Below are 19376 nucleotides of genomic sequence, written 5' to 3' on the forward strand. Positions count from 1 at the left end.
AACTCCCTAGGGGGGACCAGAAGGGTTTGGGAGAGACCTTGTTTCCCCTAGCGCCCCCTGGCATAACGAGGAATAACGGCCACAAGTTGTTGGAGAGTAGGTTTAGGTTAGAAATCTGTAAGAACTACTTAACAGTCAGGGCAGCTAGGATCTGGAACCAACTTCCAAAGGAAGTGGTGCTGGCTCCTACCCTGGGGATCTTTAAGAAAAGGCTTGATGCCTACCTGGCTGGGATCATTTGAGCACAGTTTTTCTCCTGCCCAGGCAGGGGGTTGGACTTGAAGATCTACAAGGTCCCTTCCAACCCTACTTTTATGATTCTATGAACATACATCTCTTTTGATTATCCCATGCAGTGCACTACGCATCACAGCATAGGTCAGGCATCATGTAGAACTTTCTCTGCCACTCCTTTTGAAGCTGAGCTGTTAGTCTTTGTATGTAATAGTCATTGGATAAAGCAGTGTAGAGCAGAAGTTTCTGCCCCCTGAGGAGTTATGTTCTAGGCTAGAATGTAGAGCCTGTGTAAGGCAGCAGCCATTTTTTTGAATCACACCAGGCTTACTTCTGGTCCCATATGTGGTGGGAGGAAATATTATTTGGGGGGGCTTACCCCTGCCCCTTCCTCCTGCAGGGTCATTGTGGGACTGGCTGTACGCAGCAGTGGAGTAGTGGTGCCAGGCACTGTGGGATGGTGGCAGCATGGTGCTACTGCTGTTTCTGGCCACCACAAAATTAGTTTGGGGAAGGGTGGGCTCAGCCCCATTAGCTCCTGCCTTCTGCTGCCTATGCCTCATCCCACATATCCCCTCTCTTAGTGCCCAGGGACCAGCTTTAAAAGGAAGATTGTAGGTGGCATTGGACATTGCTTGACCTGTGCCACGGTGGTTAGAGCACTGCTCTTGGAGATGCAGGTTCAAATTCTCCCTATGTGAGAGGGGTCTAAAACCTAGACTTGTAGTTTCATAGTGAAATGGCCTAACCACTCAGCTACTGGGGCACAAACCCCTTCTCCCTTTTAATGATGGGTTTTTGACTCTCTACATTATTGGGACTTGTATGGAGACAGGCATCCACAATGAGAGTGTGTGTGTAGCTGCATATATACAGAGCTGGTGAATGAATGAAAAGGAAAAAAAATCTCTTCTTGTCTTTTCACAAATTTCATGCTATAAGAGTAGATGGATAACTTGTCTTTTATGAATGCAGTAACTGTTTTTTGGACTCTTTTTGAAAGGCTGGAGTATGTTGTCAGTACCCATTGAATCACAGAAGTGTAAATTCTTCTTACATGCGATTATTTTTCATTCACCAACTGTTCTGTGATAATACTGTTTTCCTAAACCAGTGAGCATCATTATTATTTGTTTAAAAACAATTATGATTTCATAACTTTCAGTGTGTCTACTAATAGCAGACAGTTGTCAAGAACTCCAGTTGTGCAAAGAGCCCTTGACGCACTCCAAGACATGTTAAGAAGCAACACAAATTTAAAAATCTATCCCCCCCCCACATACACTTCCTTTATCATTGTTGCTAATTGCTATCTTCTGTGGTCAAGGATGAAACTTTTCTAATCAGCTTCTTCCTACTGTCTGATTTGCTAGTGATGCTACAGGCTGGTGCTTGTGACAGCATAATCATTTTTATGACAGGAAATTGTGATGTCACAATTTGTTTGTAATGGAAGCACTTTAAAGTAGTCTTAAGATTAATGCCATGTACCAGAGCTGAGGAGTGTTCTGGCACAATGAAATCCCATTTTTAACATTTCATAATAAACATTTAGTATCCTAACCAGCATAAAGCAATGCTAACTAAAATAGAATGATTAAGTTAAATGAACCCTCATTGCTTTTGTCTTCCACTTAATGAGCAACTTAAAATTGTCTGCAGAATGAAGGGGAAAAAAAAGAAAAAGGTGAGGCAAGTAGATTTTCATAGGGCTTGAGGTTTTCCTTTTCATTAATTCTTTACAATTAGACTTTGTCCAAAGATTTGGCTTGTAAGCCTATCTGTTTTGATAGACTTATTTAAAATTTGACTTAGTGATGATGTTACTAGCCAATACTTCCAAGCCCTATGGAGCGATAAGACTAATAGGAGGGAATGATGAATGAGTAGAGAGGCAAGGTTCTAGACTAATTATAATTTTTTTAAAAGACTGAGGAAGAAAAGTAGTTCTTTGCCATCAGGGAAGGGAAGAAATATGAACATCTTTGGATCATGCAGCTAAGATGACTTAAAGCAATTCATAACCATCTACTAAAATAGAACATACTGTCAGAAAACAGAAGAAGTAAAAGGTATGGTAACTGAAAACAGGTTTGTCATTGTATCTTTCACAATTTAGTAAGCTAATAAAATACATGTGCTAAACTGTATAATATTCAGAAAGATGGAGAAAATGGAGCTGAGAAGATGACACTACTGTAAAGCAATCCTGCACAAAATGTAGATAACAATTTGGAAAAAAAAAATACTTGGTTAAGTCACCCACCCCTGGTTAAAAAAAAAGAAAAGATACAGAGCTTTGGGTACAAGTGGGTGCTGTCTTAAAAAACTCCAACTTATTTACATTGGAAGCTACAATAAAGGTGACTGGAATATCTTTTTCTGTATGTTTTATCTTTATAGAATCATAATAATATGCTCTATTCCATGTCTTTACTTTTGCAAAAGCCCCTTCATTGCTGCATGAAATGAACCCTCAAGGTCTGACCTGTTTTAATATAGGTAGCCCACAGTTAATCCCCTTTACACTGGGATCCTAGTGATATCACAAACTGGACTAGGTCAGTAACTGCACTGGATTCCCCCAGTGAATATCCAGATATCCTTGACCAAATGACTAATTTGACATTTGTACTGATGTGGCAGGGAACTGTTGCTGGAGGTATCTTTAATGAGTTAATGTATTGAAATAATAGGGTGATGAGCATAATGGCATAAGGCAGGCAGATGTGTACTTATAATTTAGAAAAACCCCATGGCACACTATGTGAGAGAGAGGATTTAGTTCTCCCATTCAGCCAGTTCCCTGTACCAGAGCTATAACTTATCCACTGCAGAGAGTATTTAAATGGTATTTAATCAAAAATTGTGATCACAGATTTTTAACTATTAAACATTTGCTGTGTTGCTGCACTTCATTGCTGGATAAAGATCTCTTTCTGGGGTTTGCAAAGTGCCTGGAACAAGAAATAACTGGACCTGCATCACTCATAAAGTTGGAATCAGATACCTCACTAACCATTAAGACTAGAATGGTGTCTGTGTACCATTAAGGATATTCTTAGTACATTCTTTGTTTGCATAAAATCGTATTGGAAGTGTTTGGTTTTGATGGGATGATATAAATGTCAGGAGTGGTGGATTAGGTTTAGATCTGAGATGGACCACACAGAATGGTAATATGTTAAATCAAAAGAGAGGCAGTATGTGGATACCAGTTTAACAAAGCCGTAGGTCAGCTTCCATCTCCATCACCTGTGTCTCCTAGATTGGTGTCCCTTCTTTCCACTTATAATTTACCTTCCCTTTTACAAGCAATACATTCTGGTCTGCTGCCATCCCCTCCCCTCCCTTCCCCTGCCCCAATCCTTTTTATGTGATCGCTCTTACAACCTTATAGAAGCATATGTTTTGAAATAACTTAGATCATGGATGTCCAGCTGGTGATCAGTGGGCCACAAGTAGCTAGTTAAGATATGCCTTGCCTGGACATAGCTCCCTCCATCACTCTGCCTACAACAGTAGCCAGAATCTCTGGGTTCCCCCTCTTCCCTTCAGCTGCTGCTTTCTGCCTTTACCCTTGTGGCTGTGCATTGTGGGGGCATCATACCCACATAGTGCAGCTCTGGGGGTTGCACAGTGCAGCAGTGTGAGGGGGCTCCCAGTGCAACAGTGGGGGTGGGGATGGACACCAAGTGCAATAGAGGAAACAGAGGGAGTATGGGAACAGCGTACAGTCCACTGACTTAGGTCATACCCATTAGATATCTTCATATATTTACAAAGAGACCTTCTAAAGCTGTTTTGGCACTGTTTCAGAAAGCATAACCCATAAAAATAGTACCTGTCTGTGAGCAAAATGAAGCATCAGTTGGATTCAGTAAATATGACAAAAGGTGACTCTCTAGCTGCTATACAAAACACTAGAACTCTTGGTTTTAAAATAATTTTATTAGACCAACTGGAAAATCACAAGAAAATTGTCCTTTTCTGCAAGCTTTCAGGATCAAAGTCCCTTCGTCAGGCTCTGGGAAAAGTGTAGATGGTACAAGATGGTAAAAAGTCCCCATAGGTAGGACAAAACTTAATTTTTGCACAGAGGGAGCTGAAGATGGAAGGCTGTCCCTCTGGGTCCATGAGAGTGTCTCTGTGAGTTGTGCTGAGTAGCTCTTTGATGTGTAGATCAGGTAGAGTTCCTTCCCTGGAGGTGTCAGATGGCAGGCAGGGAGGTAAAAAAGCTTCCTTGTTGGTCTGCCATGAAGTTTAGAATCCAAAATTAGCTAAAACTGAGCATCTTCCATGTGTCAGGGGTATACTTGGTAGCTGTGTTGGTCTGAGACCAAAAGACATATAAAACACTAGAACTCTTGGTTCCAAAATGATACCTTTTATTAGACCAACTGGAAAATCACAAGAAAATTGTCCTTTTCTGCAAACTTCCGGAATCAAAGTCCCTTTGTCAGGCTCTGGGAAAAGTATCGATGGTACAAGATGGTAAAAAGTCCCCATAGAGGACTTTAGCTGCTAGCATTTTAAGAGTTCCCAGTGGCATCTTTATAGTGACCCATCTCCAGGTCCTGGATTCCTTGAAGAAATTATTTCTTTTTCAATTGCCTCCCCTCCTCCTAATTTTCATTCAAGTTTTCAAATTATCAAATTTGTCTCATACTAAAAAAAAAAAAAATCCTTCTCCATCACTAGGGCATCAAAAGATTATATAATTGTCTGGAATAGGACACTGTGGGCACTTCTACATGAGATGTTTCCTAGAGTTGCTTATTTACCTCTGTAGTAAAGTCTCAGTCTACACATGTGACCCTATTAGTGTGCAGTAACTAGTAAATGCTGCCATAGGTTAGTACTTGTAAACACAAGTGCTATCATGTGGCAGTGTTATTTAGTGCATTGCAATGCACATGTAGATGCTGACAGGGCTGGCCAGGGCATGAGGATGCTTCAGTGTGGTGGCTACCTGCTGGTTAGCCCTGCGCTGGAGCACCCTTGTGGCCCAGCCAGCCTCTGCAGCATGCTAAGCTGGGTCCAAGCAATGTCAGGCTGCTGTCTGGCCTCCTGGGCCCCTTGCCAGCTGGGAGTGCTCCAACCTGGCTCAACCTGCAGTCATCTCAGGCACACATTCAAACTGTGCATCTGGGAGCAATAAGCTCTGGAGTTTATTGCTTCACACTAATTGCATGTTTAAATGCACCCAGCGATACAGTGTTTGCATAAAGTGTGCTGGAGTTTATTCAGTCACATTAATAGACTTACCCTGTAATGTGTATTTTGCTGTTGTGAAAAGTTACGATGAGGAAAATGTTCCTGAAAAAAAGGAAAGAAAAAAAGAAAACCCTCTGCTACAACTGTATGTCAAAACAAGAAGCTCAAGAGGTTAGGGATTCTCTGGGTCCTTCACTGATCTCTGTGATTTGAAGTTTTGGTTTAGGGCCAGAGATGGAATTCATGATGCGAAAGTTACTGAGTTTATAAGGACTCTGGGAGCTGTTCTTACTGATATAATATTTGAATGGCAGGCTTCCACCCTTGGCAGCTTGTTCTACATGATCATTTTAGACACGGATGTGGTGGAACATCCATGTATAATAATTTGTCCTATCAGTCAAGAATCTTGTCAAATATTGATCAGATTCATGTATAACAAGAATTGTGACTGACAGCTGAGCAACTACCCAGAACAAAAAAGAAAAAAAAAGAAAAAAAACCCCCTCCAAAAATCCAAAACCAAAAAAAACCCATGTGTTTTTAAAATCTAAGACTGCTAGTCAGCAACTTGGCTTTCCATAAAATACAGCCACAGATGCATTGTCTTCCTTGTAAACTTAATTTTATATCAAGACTTTCCAAATTGGGAACATTATGAAGACTGCATTTAATGTCCTACTAAAACTTTAAAGATAATAACTTGTGTTACTGTTTTTAAACAATGCCATAGAAGACTTTGCTGGCAGTTTCAATTTCAGCCCAGAGCCAAGTGGTATCAAAGCAGCAGAAAGAGAGTGTAAAGGCAGAGTGGAATTAAGGGTATATAAGCTGAAAAATAGTTAAATATGAAGTTTTCAAATCTAGGTATTATAATATATACACATATAAATCCATGCTCCTAATATATTCAATAGGCAGAAACTTGACCAGAATAAGAACCTTGTCATTTTGGTTGCTTATCTTTTATAATGTTTTGCTGTGCCAAAGGAAAATCTGTCTGGATTCTGGTGATTAGCAGGAGGAAGAGGAGGAAGGAGCGATATCAGCTTTACTAAGCCTTTGGAGGGGTATGAGTGAGGCAAGTTGTGGCAAACAGAGACAGAGAGTATAAGAAAGAACATAAGCTAGAGTGAAGAGATTAGGCATTCATCACTGAGGCTGCCACAAAACCCAAACCAGTCAAGATGTATCATCAGTAACAGAGAATTACTCAGGCAGTGTCAGTCATTGAAAGCAGCCAAAGATACGGCTGAGAATCTTACTGCAGAAATTCCATCAATACTATAGGGATAGTTTTACATTTACCTTCAAAATGCACAGCTTCTTGTACTCTGTCTTCACATTTCTAGGCAAGAATAGACTCCAGAGAACATCTGTCCTAAGACATATGCAAAGCTTGCTACTGGTTCAGCAAAGAAAGGTCTAATAAAAACAAATGTTCAGGTCAGCAGTGCAGAAGAAAGCACAGGGGAAAATGGTCAATGCACTCCATTAAATTAGTCTAATTATGATCAGCAATTTAAGACAAATGGGAATCTTTCAGTTGACGTCAATGGGCTTTGGATAAGGCTGTAAGGGATCGCGCATAGTGTATATGCTGGATTTGCCAGTATACTCCAGCTGCTTAGCATTAATCTGGTCACCCCCCCCCCAGCATCCACTACAGTGATGCACAGCATCTGTTAATGTAGCTTAACTTGTTGTTTAAGCCATGTTTATGGCTTCTTTGTGTTTTCTGGAATAACACAAATCACCCAGAGCATATCAATGAATCTGCTTCTATAGGTTTTAATCACAAAGAAACATGAATGCTTCATTTAGTCTGGTTTATCTTCAGTTTATCCAGTATGTACAGACCCTCAGAAAAAATATTAATTTGGACACAGTAATTCTGTGCAGTATTTTACAGAAGATGGTATAATAGTGGTTTTATATTTGAAGAAGGACTGGCACAGAGACTAGAGGTTTTAAAACAGAAGACCATTTTTAAATGCAATGTTGTATGTGCAACTGTACTTCTATGTTTTGACTTCTAGTAACTGTAATGGCTCATAAAAACAGCTAGGTAGGCACCATAACATAACAGTATGCCCACATGCAGACATAATCACACCGCAATATACCAATGCCAGGTTCAGGGTGGGAATTGAACTTGCCTGAAGTCAGAGACACCCAGCTGCAGAGTTGACAACAGTGGGTATATCTACATGTGTGCTTTACTGCAGAGCTGATTAATTAACTCCACAGAAAGGCATCCAGTCTACATGTGTGCCTGTATTATGGACCTGTAAATTAATTAACTCTGCTGTAGGATAGTACTATCTGGGACAAGTACTATCCTATGGCACAGTACTTTATGGTGCTGCAGCACACATGGAGATGGTGACTGGGGCACAAAGGTGCTATGGTGTGGGGGCTGCCTGCAGGCTAGCCCCGAAGTACAGCATGTCCTCACCAGCCTCTCTGCCACCTGCTGCTGCCACATGGAGCCCAGGGCTGTTCCACCACAGCTCAAATTGCTGCAATCCTGGGCACACATATAAACACTGTACCTGGGAGCAGCTGTATCAGGGTAATTGCACATGTAGATGCACCCAGAGTCTAGCTGAAAGTAGTGAATTCCAGACATTTTCTTTAATAGCTATATATAAAATTGCTTTGTTATGAGACTATGTATAAGTTATATTTGTTGTCTTTAGATTACAGTGCCCAAGAAAAGCATGAAACAGGAAAATGTCCTTAACTGTGTGTGTTTTTTTTCTTTTCTTTTTGTTTTATTTAATATGATCCATTATTAATTCCCAGACTCTAAAAATCTCCAGTGCTGTTCAAACCAGCGCTTTCAACTTCAGCCTGAGTCAGGATCTATTAAGCGAGACCTTTGAAATCTCTGCATCTGAAAGTACTCTCAAATCAGAGGAACTGCTAAATCTCTCTAGCTTGTACATATGGCTGTGAACAGACTTTTTTCAAGGAACTGTTTCTTCGCTTTCATATATATATTCTTTTGGTGGTGAGGGTGGCTTCAGTCTGAGTCACTGCTACTTCAGAGGCTTCAGACTACAAGCAGATGTGACTTGGGCTGAATCTGAGATTGCAGTTTCAACAGAGGTTTCTAAGAGTTTTAGGTATTTAAAAATAAATTTTAAATGAATGTATCATGTGATACCTGAACACAACTGTAGAGTTTGTATTTTGAACCCTGGGATTGGAGGGTGGCAATCAACAAAAACTGACTGTTATGCTATTGCAGAATTCCTGTCGCCAAGCTGTGACAAAATGGACTGTCCTGTCATTCTGGAATGATGTATGCAAACTCAATTTATTTTAGACAAAGGGAAACTTTACTACACAACTAGAAAAAATATTATGGTACCATTTTGCTACACATCAACCCCCACCCCCCCCAGATCAGCCAAAGAGAATAATTACAGTAACTTTTCTCTCTGGCTTCTATAGCCTTCACATATTGGAATATGGACAGATACATTCCAATGGGTTGTCACTGTATGATTTTATTTGGGATTTCTTTAGTTCTTCTATACTGTGGGGTTTTCTCTCTCATTTTGTTGGGTTATAACATCTGTCAATTCTGTTTTATGGGTTTGTTTGTCTACAGAAAATGGAAAAAGTAATGATTGCGCCAAGAGACCTCTTTATTTGCACCAATAGCTATGTATCATTTTATATGACCATGAAGAATAGTCATTTATGACTTGCTTACAATAAAGCCAGAGGACCTGAATCTGATTTCACTTACACCAATGTAAATCAGGAGTATCCTCTCTGAATTTCATTAGGGTAAACCTATTGTGAGATCTGAGTCAGGCTTAGATTTTCAATAATGCAGAATATAAGGCAATAACAGCAGCAATGATAAAATATATAAGCATATATATTATTATAATAAAATAATCTATTAATATAATTTCAGCAATTATTTAATAACAAGTTCTAAACCTATTTCCATACAAAATGTTTTAATTCATTATAGGCAGAATAACACGGGCTAAGCCATGAAATTGTTGTGGGACTAGCATGGCTCTCACTATGGGTCTGTGCAGATGTCTCATAACAGCTGTGCATTCTGTCTTGTCTTGTGTTTTTAGCTCTTGTAGGAAGCTTGAGAAGTTGCTGAATATCTTCTACTTCAACAAGATTCCAATATATTACCTTTGCTAGGAACTTATGAACTAAGTGAACACTTAGATAAGAAGCAATTCTCTTAATGGGAAGCCACTGCAATCTCAGTTCAGATACCAGAAATGGGACACAAAATGGGCTTATTCTTCACTGAGGAAATATGTACAGCAAGCAAAACTAAACTGTGATGTTGAATGCAGAAACAGTGCTAGGCATTTGACACAAATGATAATGGTTAAGAGGGATGAAAAATGTCTCCTGTCCATCTAATGAAAAGCTATTTATGATAACAATTAAATATCTAAGCTCCACTTATGTAATGTTCTGGCCACTTATTTTCAGGCTTTAAACGTCTTGTGATCTTGGTCAGAGATACAAAGATTGCAGCATAAATATGCCAATCGAACACTGTACAAAATGGAATAATTTTATTTAAATCAAATTACTTGCATGATTAAAACTTCTAATATTTGGTACAACAGATCCTTTTTCAACTTGCCAAGAGAGGTCATCAATAACAAACTAAAGGATAGAGTTAAGGTGACCTCATTTATCTAGTTCACCTACTATTTCAGGCCATTTTCATGGCATTTTTTCAGGTTTGCTATAAATTGCTATGTCTTTCAACATGAAGAAAATACCACCTACTGGCTGCATCTACATGAGATCTACACAGTTGTTATTTTGCAGTCATTTAGTACTTGCATACCCAAGTCCTAAGTGACTGTGCAGTAACAGGTTTTAAAGCATAGTAGCACCCCTGCACAGCTTCATAGTGATGCTGACTGTGCTTGTTACTACTGTACAGTAGCATCATGTCAAGGTTTGTGCTGTGTGATGATACTGTTCAGTAGTAACAAACTACTGGGCAGTAAGTGTCTTGGGTTGAAGGAGCCACTGAACAGGTACTTATTATCTCAATCCTGATTATATATTACGACGGGAACCATGCAGAAATGAGAGTTACCTACTATATGTTTAAAACTTACACTGTAACAGTGTGTTCACTTCCTCATTGAGACCTACCCTAATTGTCCATAGAGCATCAGCACCATCTCTCTTGACCCCAGACTTTGTTCTGTTACCTGCTTCTTTGCCCAATACTAAGTAATATCACAATTAGTAGTGTACCTATGCAGAAAACGGTTGATTGCCAGTAATGTCAGTGTGTCTAACAGCAAGGGAAAAACTCAATTTCATTTCAGTGAGATCCCATTACATTTTTTAATCATCTGTCACAAGTACAGCACTAGTATAAGGTTTTTCGTCTGTACTGCTATACAGTACTCTATCTAGGTTTGAATAGTATTAACACAAAGGAAGAGGAAATAGATTTAAAAAAAAAACACATTAGGGATACGGAGGCAAAAATCTCTCTACAGTGGCCCAGATCATTAAATTCTTACTTATATACCATATTTCTCAGTCTGTACTAAAGACAAAATCTCTGAAATCAGTGAGAGTTTGCCTGAATAAGGAATAAATCGAATCGGAAAGTATGGCCACATAACAATTGAAACAGTCTAAGATTGTCACTGACTGGGAATTGGTTCATAATTCTTCCAGGTCAGAAGGTATCTGCATGTACACTGCTGAAGGTTTTAAGTAGAACGTTCACCCTTTAGACAGTGCAATGCTGTCAAACCATTCCCAGAGCGGGTAGTAAGTACACAGTGCAGCATGGTACTCAGTAAGGGATGCCCAGAATTTCCCCAAGATTTTGCAAGTCAGAGAACACAACCACATTGGTTTGACACCAAGAAAAAGGAAGATATTAATTACCTGCAATTGAAATTTTCTGCTACCTCTTCTAATACTGAGTCCAGTGAGTCCAATAAAGGAGAACTGAATTCAATAAAGACCATTCCTATATTTTACTGAAATCTCTTTTGTGGTACCCTAACTGGGGGTATCCAGGTTTGTCTATGTGTCAGGGAAGTGGGGGTACCTGGAGCTGATTCTGGGTTCCCAGATGACTGAGGGGTGAGGAGGAGGGGGTGTCCAAGGTCTCTGTGTTTTGCTGCAGCTTTAAAGGGACATACTCTACAAAATCACTCTCTTATTTCCCTTGTCTGCAATAGATGCCAGTCTGTGGCATCCCAGGCTGATTTAGGGGTGCTCAGGTGGGTGGAAGAGATGCCTGGAAGCTGTTCAATGAATTTGCTTTACTAACAGTAGCATAGAGATGTGTGTGTATGGTGGAAAGTGTGTGAGGCACAGCAAGCAGCAGGGGTACAACAGACGGCAAATAGCAGGTAACAAGTAATGGGCCAATTCACATTAACCAAGTATGGAACTAGAAGGCAGGGTAGATATGCACCTTTATTGACTAACTAAATTAGATATGTAGAGATTTCTAGCTATCTACCTAGCACAGACTTTCATGAATCCAAGCTCACTTTATCAGAAGTAGTGAAAGGATAGCATAAAGCAGTATATAAAGTGGAGTGAATGATTAAAGTACAATAGGCATGAAAGCAGGAAGCAGGGGGAGAGGGGAGGGAGTGTGTTGTAAAAGGCATACAAGCAAAGAGCCCAGAGAAACAAAGGGGTCACAAAAATGAATCCAGCTTGTGGGATAAGAATCTCTAGTCTCTGTTTAAACCACACTTAACACATCTCAGTTTGCAGATGATTTATTGTTCTGCAATTTCCCATTCAAAAGGTTTTTAAAATTTTCGCTGCCTGAGAACAGCCATTTTCAGGTTAGCCATGGAGTGTTCAGGGAGGCTGAAGTGTTCTGCCACTGGCTTTTTCTGCAGCTGGTGTCAGACTGGGGTTCATTCATCAGTATGATTTAAACAGGGATTACAAGATTCTTATGCCATTACCTGAATTACCTTTCATGACCCCTCTGGATGCCTATACATGTGCAGTGAGGCTGCTCTGACATGCTGTAATGCTAGCATGTCAGGGCAGACTCTATTAATTGAGTCTGCTGGAGTGTGGCAATTACCGTGCTCCAGCAGACTCCAGCCTTGCATGTATCAGTGTCCCCGTGCTGAAAAATGGTGGCGGGGTGCTTTAACTAAAGCTTGTTCAACCATTTTTCAGCTTGGGGACACTGATACACGTGATGCTTCAGGTGATTTAATTAAAGCAGCTCTTGGAGCTGCTCTAATTAAACCCCCCTTCCCCCACTCTTGGAGCACTATATAAATGCTTTCTGTTCCTGTGCGTTCTTTGCTTATTCTTTTAAAGCAGCAGTGTGAGGTGGGTACCAGAGCCCCAGAGCAACCAGGCCTAGGCTCACAGGAGGAGGGGGTCCAGACACCACCTGGAGACTCTTCCTGTCCATCCTCCAAAACAGCCTTGGATTCTGAGGACTGAAGTCAAATGCAGGCAATGAAGGTTGGGGCAGTAGAGGTCTGGATGTGATACAGAGCAGCCAGTTGCCATGCAAGGATTGGAGGAAGAGAGGGGTACAGGAACAATATAGTGTGGTTCACCTGGAAGACCAACCAGGCACTAGTCATGGAAAACCTACTTATGTTTGTGCGTAACACTAAACTGGTTCACAGAGGAACAGTTTGAAATAATACCTGATTACTCTTGACATCTTCCAGGAGGTTTGAACCATTCTTATCAGGCTTGTACATCTGAATGCTTGCAGTTTAAACCTCATTTAAAATGGTCTGAGTGTTATGTATATCCACACCTGAGGTAAAAACATCCTGATTTGATCCCATCCTGCTAACTCTAGGTAGCACATATGTGAGCCTTTTTGAAAGTAAGATAAGGTCCCCAAAAGTCAAATGAGCCTTCAACAACTAGGTAAACAAACAGAATCTTAACGAAAATCTTGTGAAATTCAAGAATTTGTTCTAAATGTGTAAAGGAAGAAATTTCTTTTCCCTATTGTATACATTGAATATGTTTCTGTGTTTGTTCAAATGTTTTCTAATTGACGTGTTCTCCACTAGAATAGAAACAAGGCATGCAAGCACCTGTACTCAGCTCCATATATATGTTTGTGTGCACATACACACTCACATGCACTTTTGCCTTACAGGCATCATTATAGAAGGATGATGATTTGAATACATTTTACCTGGCTGGCAGGCTCAATTGCTACAAGGTCATGTACAATCCTATCACCACTTAACACTGACATTTGGTGCCTTTTTGTTCTTATTTGAGGAGCTGAAACACTGTTTGGGTGTACTCCAACTCTGCTGCTAAGCAAAAGGGTTTTGATTTTGGCCCATGTCTCTTAGCAAAATGATGTAATTCTTTGTTTCTTTAGGCCATCTTTCTTTGTAAGAATACGATCTGTTTATTCTACTGACAGTGATAATGAGTGCAAAGATTGCAAGGCAGCTTGATAATAGTTGTGAAATCTTGGTCTATACATTAAGCATTTGGGAAGCAGTATGGTAAGGATAATGATTTGTGACCACCTGATTGCTAAAGTTAACACAGTGAAAAACTTTTTTAGTTCATAACTAATGAATATTTTGCTTCAAGTTAATCTCTAGTGTAAGTGGGTACAACCTTGATTGACTTAAAAGAAAATAGCTCTATCTTATATCAAAAATGAATTTTGCCTTATATGCCACTTCACTTTAAAAGCAAAAAGCAAATAACTGGGTATTAATCTTAAAAGCTGGATAGGTTTCAAATGATTTGCTGGTGTTGAAGAAGCCAATAAGAAATTCTGCTGTGTAATATATTGAAAGATCTTTTAGTATGTAAATGAAGTCCATAGGATTTCAACAAAGTCATTCTGACCTATAGTAAAAATAAGTGTGAATCCCTCTACTTATAGGAGAGAGATGCCTACTGATGATTTCTTTCTATTATCTTCACAAAGTGACACTATTCTGTCTGAAAGGAAACAAGAACAGAAAAAAAAAAAAAAAGAAAGCTAATGCTTCAAGGCCAAGGACTTCGCCTTTTTTTCTGATGTGGCAAAAACCACAACATAGATTTATGAACTTAAAGAAGGGATTTGTAGGAAAGGGTGTTAAGAGTGCTTCTCTTTTATTATCCAGCAGAAATTAAGGCTTGCAATGAAGGAGAAAAGATACCTTTTTTTACTGATTGACGATGCCAAGAAGCTGTTTGATATTCATTTTGGAGCACATAACCTATCAGAGATGACAGAGGACTCTCTCTCTCTACAGATTGCCTTGTGTGCTGAGCTGAATAAATCCTGTAGGATCTGTCTCTAGAAAATACCACATAGAAGAAGAAAGCACAAGATGTTTCTAATTTACCACGTTTCCTTTGACCAGAGATCTTCAGAGTTACCCTAATAAGACCTGTAACTTTATGAGCTCTGAATTAAGGAAGAAATTTGCTGGTATAACCAATTAAGGTGGTGCAGTAACTTGCTAGGATGCGTGACCTCAAGTTGCATGAGACATTGCAAATACTGAAAGAAGTGGTGTGATCAAAGGGTAGAAATGTTCAGGGGCATGAGATCTTTACACCTTCCTACAATTTATTCCTGAGAAATATTCTTAGAAGGGGGGCTTTTCCTTTGGATAGGTCAGCCTTCTTCAAAGCCAGCATTTTTGGCTTTGCAGGACATGAACACTAATGAAAGCCCTATATATGTGTGCAAAACACTGGAATTTCCCAGAATTTTTCTTTCTGTCAAGTTTCTAATAATAAAATTAATGTGATATTCTCCATGCATTTTTACACTGACATGTTATTATCATCATTGGTGTTGTTGTTGTTATGGCTTTCATTGTAGATTCACTGTATATAATTTTATCAGATTGGACTATTTGTACTGCATAAGTTTATCTAACGACTTTAAGGATTGGAGCTGGGTATATTCAGGGGAATGAATGGGCTATTATTCACTTAGGGGTGGCTAAATGTACTGGAATCATTTTATTTTGCCAAGAAGATACAATGGAAAATGCAATGACATCATAGTCAGGTGAATGAAGGCTAGTGAGTGCTCCTGCTTATTCAGTTTCACAGTAAAAGAGAAAGGGGATGTTAAATGCAATTGCAGGCAAACAAAGATTTTAAATGGATGAAAAATATTGTAAAGTGAATTGATTAGTACAGAGTTTTCAGAAGAAAATGTGATATGGATAACATCAAAATTTTCTGCAGGAGAATTCTGATTTGGATGACATTTTTCAAATATTACATTGGGAAAATAAAAATGTAATATTTATTTTGAAGTTAAGTCAATACTATTCTGCACATACAATGAGCAAATGGCTGCCTCATGAGGTGTAGGTGGGTTGTTTTGATGATCTGTTTTCCATATAGGCTGAAATACCCAAGATGCACTGTGGTCTTTCCTTTGGCTGAGCTATCATGGGAGTCATGGGTCTCTTATGGTTGTGTTGCATCAAGAGAGATGTTCTTCATCCAGGAAGCCAAATGTAGAGTGGGAAATGGGGACATCAGGCACCACAGCAGCTCAGGCAGATGCAGCTTTCATCAACCCAACCCAAAAGCAAACATTTCAACACTTCCTACCCCATTTTTTAACATGGCGTTCTGCCAAAATTTTCAGTATTTTGACTTGTCTCTATTTGAAATGAAAACAAAAAAGGCAAAACATCAATATTTCCTGTGGAGATTGTTAATGTTAGTTTTGATCAACTCTAATTACAAAGTATTTTTGTCTTCCTACTAAATATTTGGCAGAAGCTACTGAACTAGATAAATGATTGCCATTTTCATAGTATTGTAGTTCTTGTCTTTGTAGCATACACTCTGATTTGACTCCAGGCTGAGGACTTGGATTTAGCATACAAGAACAGATATATTGGGCTCCTTTTCCTTTAATGAGCTTAAGTATTTTATTCAGTCCCACAACAGCTGAATAAATATTTTGAGCGTTTGAATTATTTTGGATGAATAATAATAACATAATGTATAAAAAGGAAGCCTATACAGCTAGAGTGAAAATGCAGCTTGAAAAGTGGCATCAGCAGCTATATTTTAACTTTGAATATAGTGGATATATTGCCCTTGAAGACTTCCAGATTGACAGTGAAGGTGAGTGCTGTACAAAAATATGGGAATTGACATTGAAATTAGAGAAAATTCATGAAAATTGGTGCTAGCATTATCTCCTTTCACTACAAGCTATAGTTATATCATGTGATTTTGTACCAAGCATCCCTGTGGGAAGCAAAGTCTTAACTTCTACTGATCTTTAATTTTCAAAGCTACTAGCAATCTTTATTAAATAGCCAGTAACTTTAACCGTTGTTTCCATTTTCTTAGTTCCACCACTTCTTATTGATACTCCCTGACAAGGTGATGCACTATTTTACCCTCTTAATATGAGAATATTTGAATTAGTGACTGATGTCATCACTACAGAAAACAATTCCTTTAGCCCATGCCCAAAAGTACTTTCTCACTCATTTCCTTTATTCATTCACTCTTTTGACATTTTGATGTCATCCACTATCTTACAAGAATCTACATACTGTCTTGACCCCTTCCCATGTCTTTTCTTTTAATTTTGTCTTTGTTGTTTGTTACATGACCATCACTGACAATAACTCATTCATCTGTGGCAGATCTCTAAAACATACCACTATTAATCTCCCACCTTGAAGAACCTACTTTAAAAACACTACTGCCTAATCGCTGAGCTTTATTTTCTCATCAAAAAACTTGAAAAAGGAGTATTTCATCTCTTCAGTCACCAATCACAGAAGTATCTCTCATCACTCCCTTCTCATTTTCCTCCTTTCCAATCACCAACCAAAATAGCTGTTCTGATCTCTCCAATCATTGCTCACAACATCTCAACTGATTTTAATCTGAGTATAATTCTGGTGAAGGTCTAGAAACGGCTTTTCTTCATCTAGTTAACAATCTCTTCCTGGTTCTTCCCTCCCACATACCTCTTTGACTACAGTTCATCTGTGTAAAACTGACTTTACAGTTAGGCAGATAACTTTAGTTTCATCATTTTATGGTTCCATTTTTTCCAATCTAAATTCTCTATGGTGGTGATTTCTCCTTTCTGCTCAGACTTTTGCCCTGTGAAGTTCCTCAAGGAGAATGTCCCGGTTGTCTTTTCTATTAGCAAAATTTCTCTTGAGCCATCTTTGCCTAGATCCTCAAAGTGCCTGAGTTTTAGACACCTTATGAATAACACCAATGTGACTTCTAAGTTGTGTGATTAGATTCCCTATCAGTGCATGAATCATTAGAACCCAAGGATATGGATTTACAAAATCCATTGCATTTAAAGGGGAGGCATGTAAGTTAGCCATTAGTAGAATGGTTGGGCTTAAACACTGAACTCAAAGATGGCATCCAGATGAGTGCAGTTGTTTGGTTCCCCAGGGACAACTAGCAGTGGCACAAGGTGTCACTTGTGCTGCTGCTAGTTGTCCCCAGGGAATGCCTGTGCCATGTACCCTCAGGTTACCCTGGGTGAGGAGGTTTGGGCTAGCAACTGAGCCCACTCCAGCAGTCTTATCTGAAGTCTTGGGGGCTAAGGAAGCTGAAGTCACTTTGCTCCCCCTGCTGGGAGCCCGGCTGGCAACTGGACCATGGCTCCAGCTGGCCAGGCTCTGGTTTTGGGCAGTGTGTGCTGCCTCCACGTGCTCTGCTCTGCTTTTTTCAGCACAGGTTTTTTTAACCTAGGATCTCCCGGGGTCAAACCCTTTCCCTCTCCCCCACTGGCTGCTGCACGGGAAATGCCTGAATGTGCAGTGTATGGCACTGAAGACAGGTCTGCGGCACCATGTACCACATGGCCATGTTCATCTGGATGCAGTCAAAGGAGCAAGGTTCCTAACTCCAGCATTCAGGGTGGTGTTTCTCTGCAGCTGCAGAGTGTCATGTGACTAAACCAGACCTTTGTTAAAAATTCAGCCATGAGGCAGTGTCGCCCTCTACTCAATACCTTAATAGAGAACTCTCTCCTAGGGTGACGTGAACCATATCCTCTGCCTGGGATGACTTTTAATGCATATTGCCTACCTCCAGAAGAGTACCTTAAACACCATCCTATAGAATATTTTGGGGTAAGTCTTTCAGTTCCTTCTGGTGAAGCCATTTCACTTTTCCTAGAACAGGTTAATTTTTTAATGGGCCAGAGAGAGAAAACTCTTGAAGCAATAAAGCATGAAACACCTGGCTGTGGAATGGAACATGGAATCCAAAGCTGGCTGCTGGGGTTCTATATAGTTAGTACCTGGTGGATGCATCTGAAGACACCTTGCTGCACATTAAACTAATCTAATGCACATAAAATGCATCAGCAATTACTGTGCAGTAGGTTAGTCTAATACAGCATTCTCTAATACCTTTAAATACAGGTACTAGAAATCAGCATGTTAAACTAATGCACCAAAGTGCATGTTAGATTTGACTGGGAGCAAACTGGGGGCAGGGAGAGTTACCTCCGCTCAGTGGGATGGTGTCTTCCAGCCACATGGAGACTGAGATCAGGATGCATCCCCATGTGGCTAGGAGACAGCTGTTGAGGAAGCTCTCCCCTGCCCTGCAGAGATTGGGACCAGCCCCCATACTTCTTGCCAGCAGGGGGACAGAGCAGTGCAGGTGTATCCCAGGATTGAACTTGTCCCTTTGGGGACAAAATTGTTCCCAACAGGTACAAGTTCAGATGTATGAGGGGCCGGAGTTTAACATGCCTGAATTTTTGCATAAAAACTTTGAGAGGTACTAATTGCACGTGTAGATGTGTATGGTAAGAATGAGGTGCCTCATCTCAGTGATTCAAATAAGCTCCACATACTGAGCAAGGAGCTGCCCAGAGATAGCTAACTGGATGTAGTGAACATAGGGATATGTATGGAATTCCCTCT

Source organism: Crocodylus porosus, unplaced genomic scaffold (genome assembly GCF_001723895.1).
Source record: "Crocodylus porosus isolate Cpor-Errol unplaced genomic scaffold, CroPor_comp1, whole genome shotgun sequence".
NCBI lineage: Eukaryota > Metazoa > Chordata > Crocodylia > Crocodylidae > Crocodylus > Crocodylus porosus.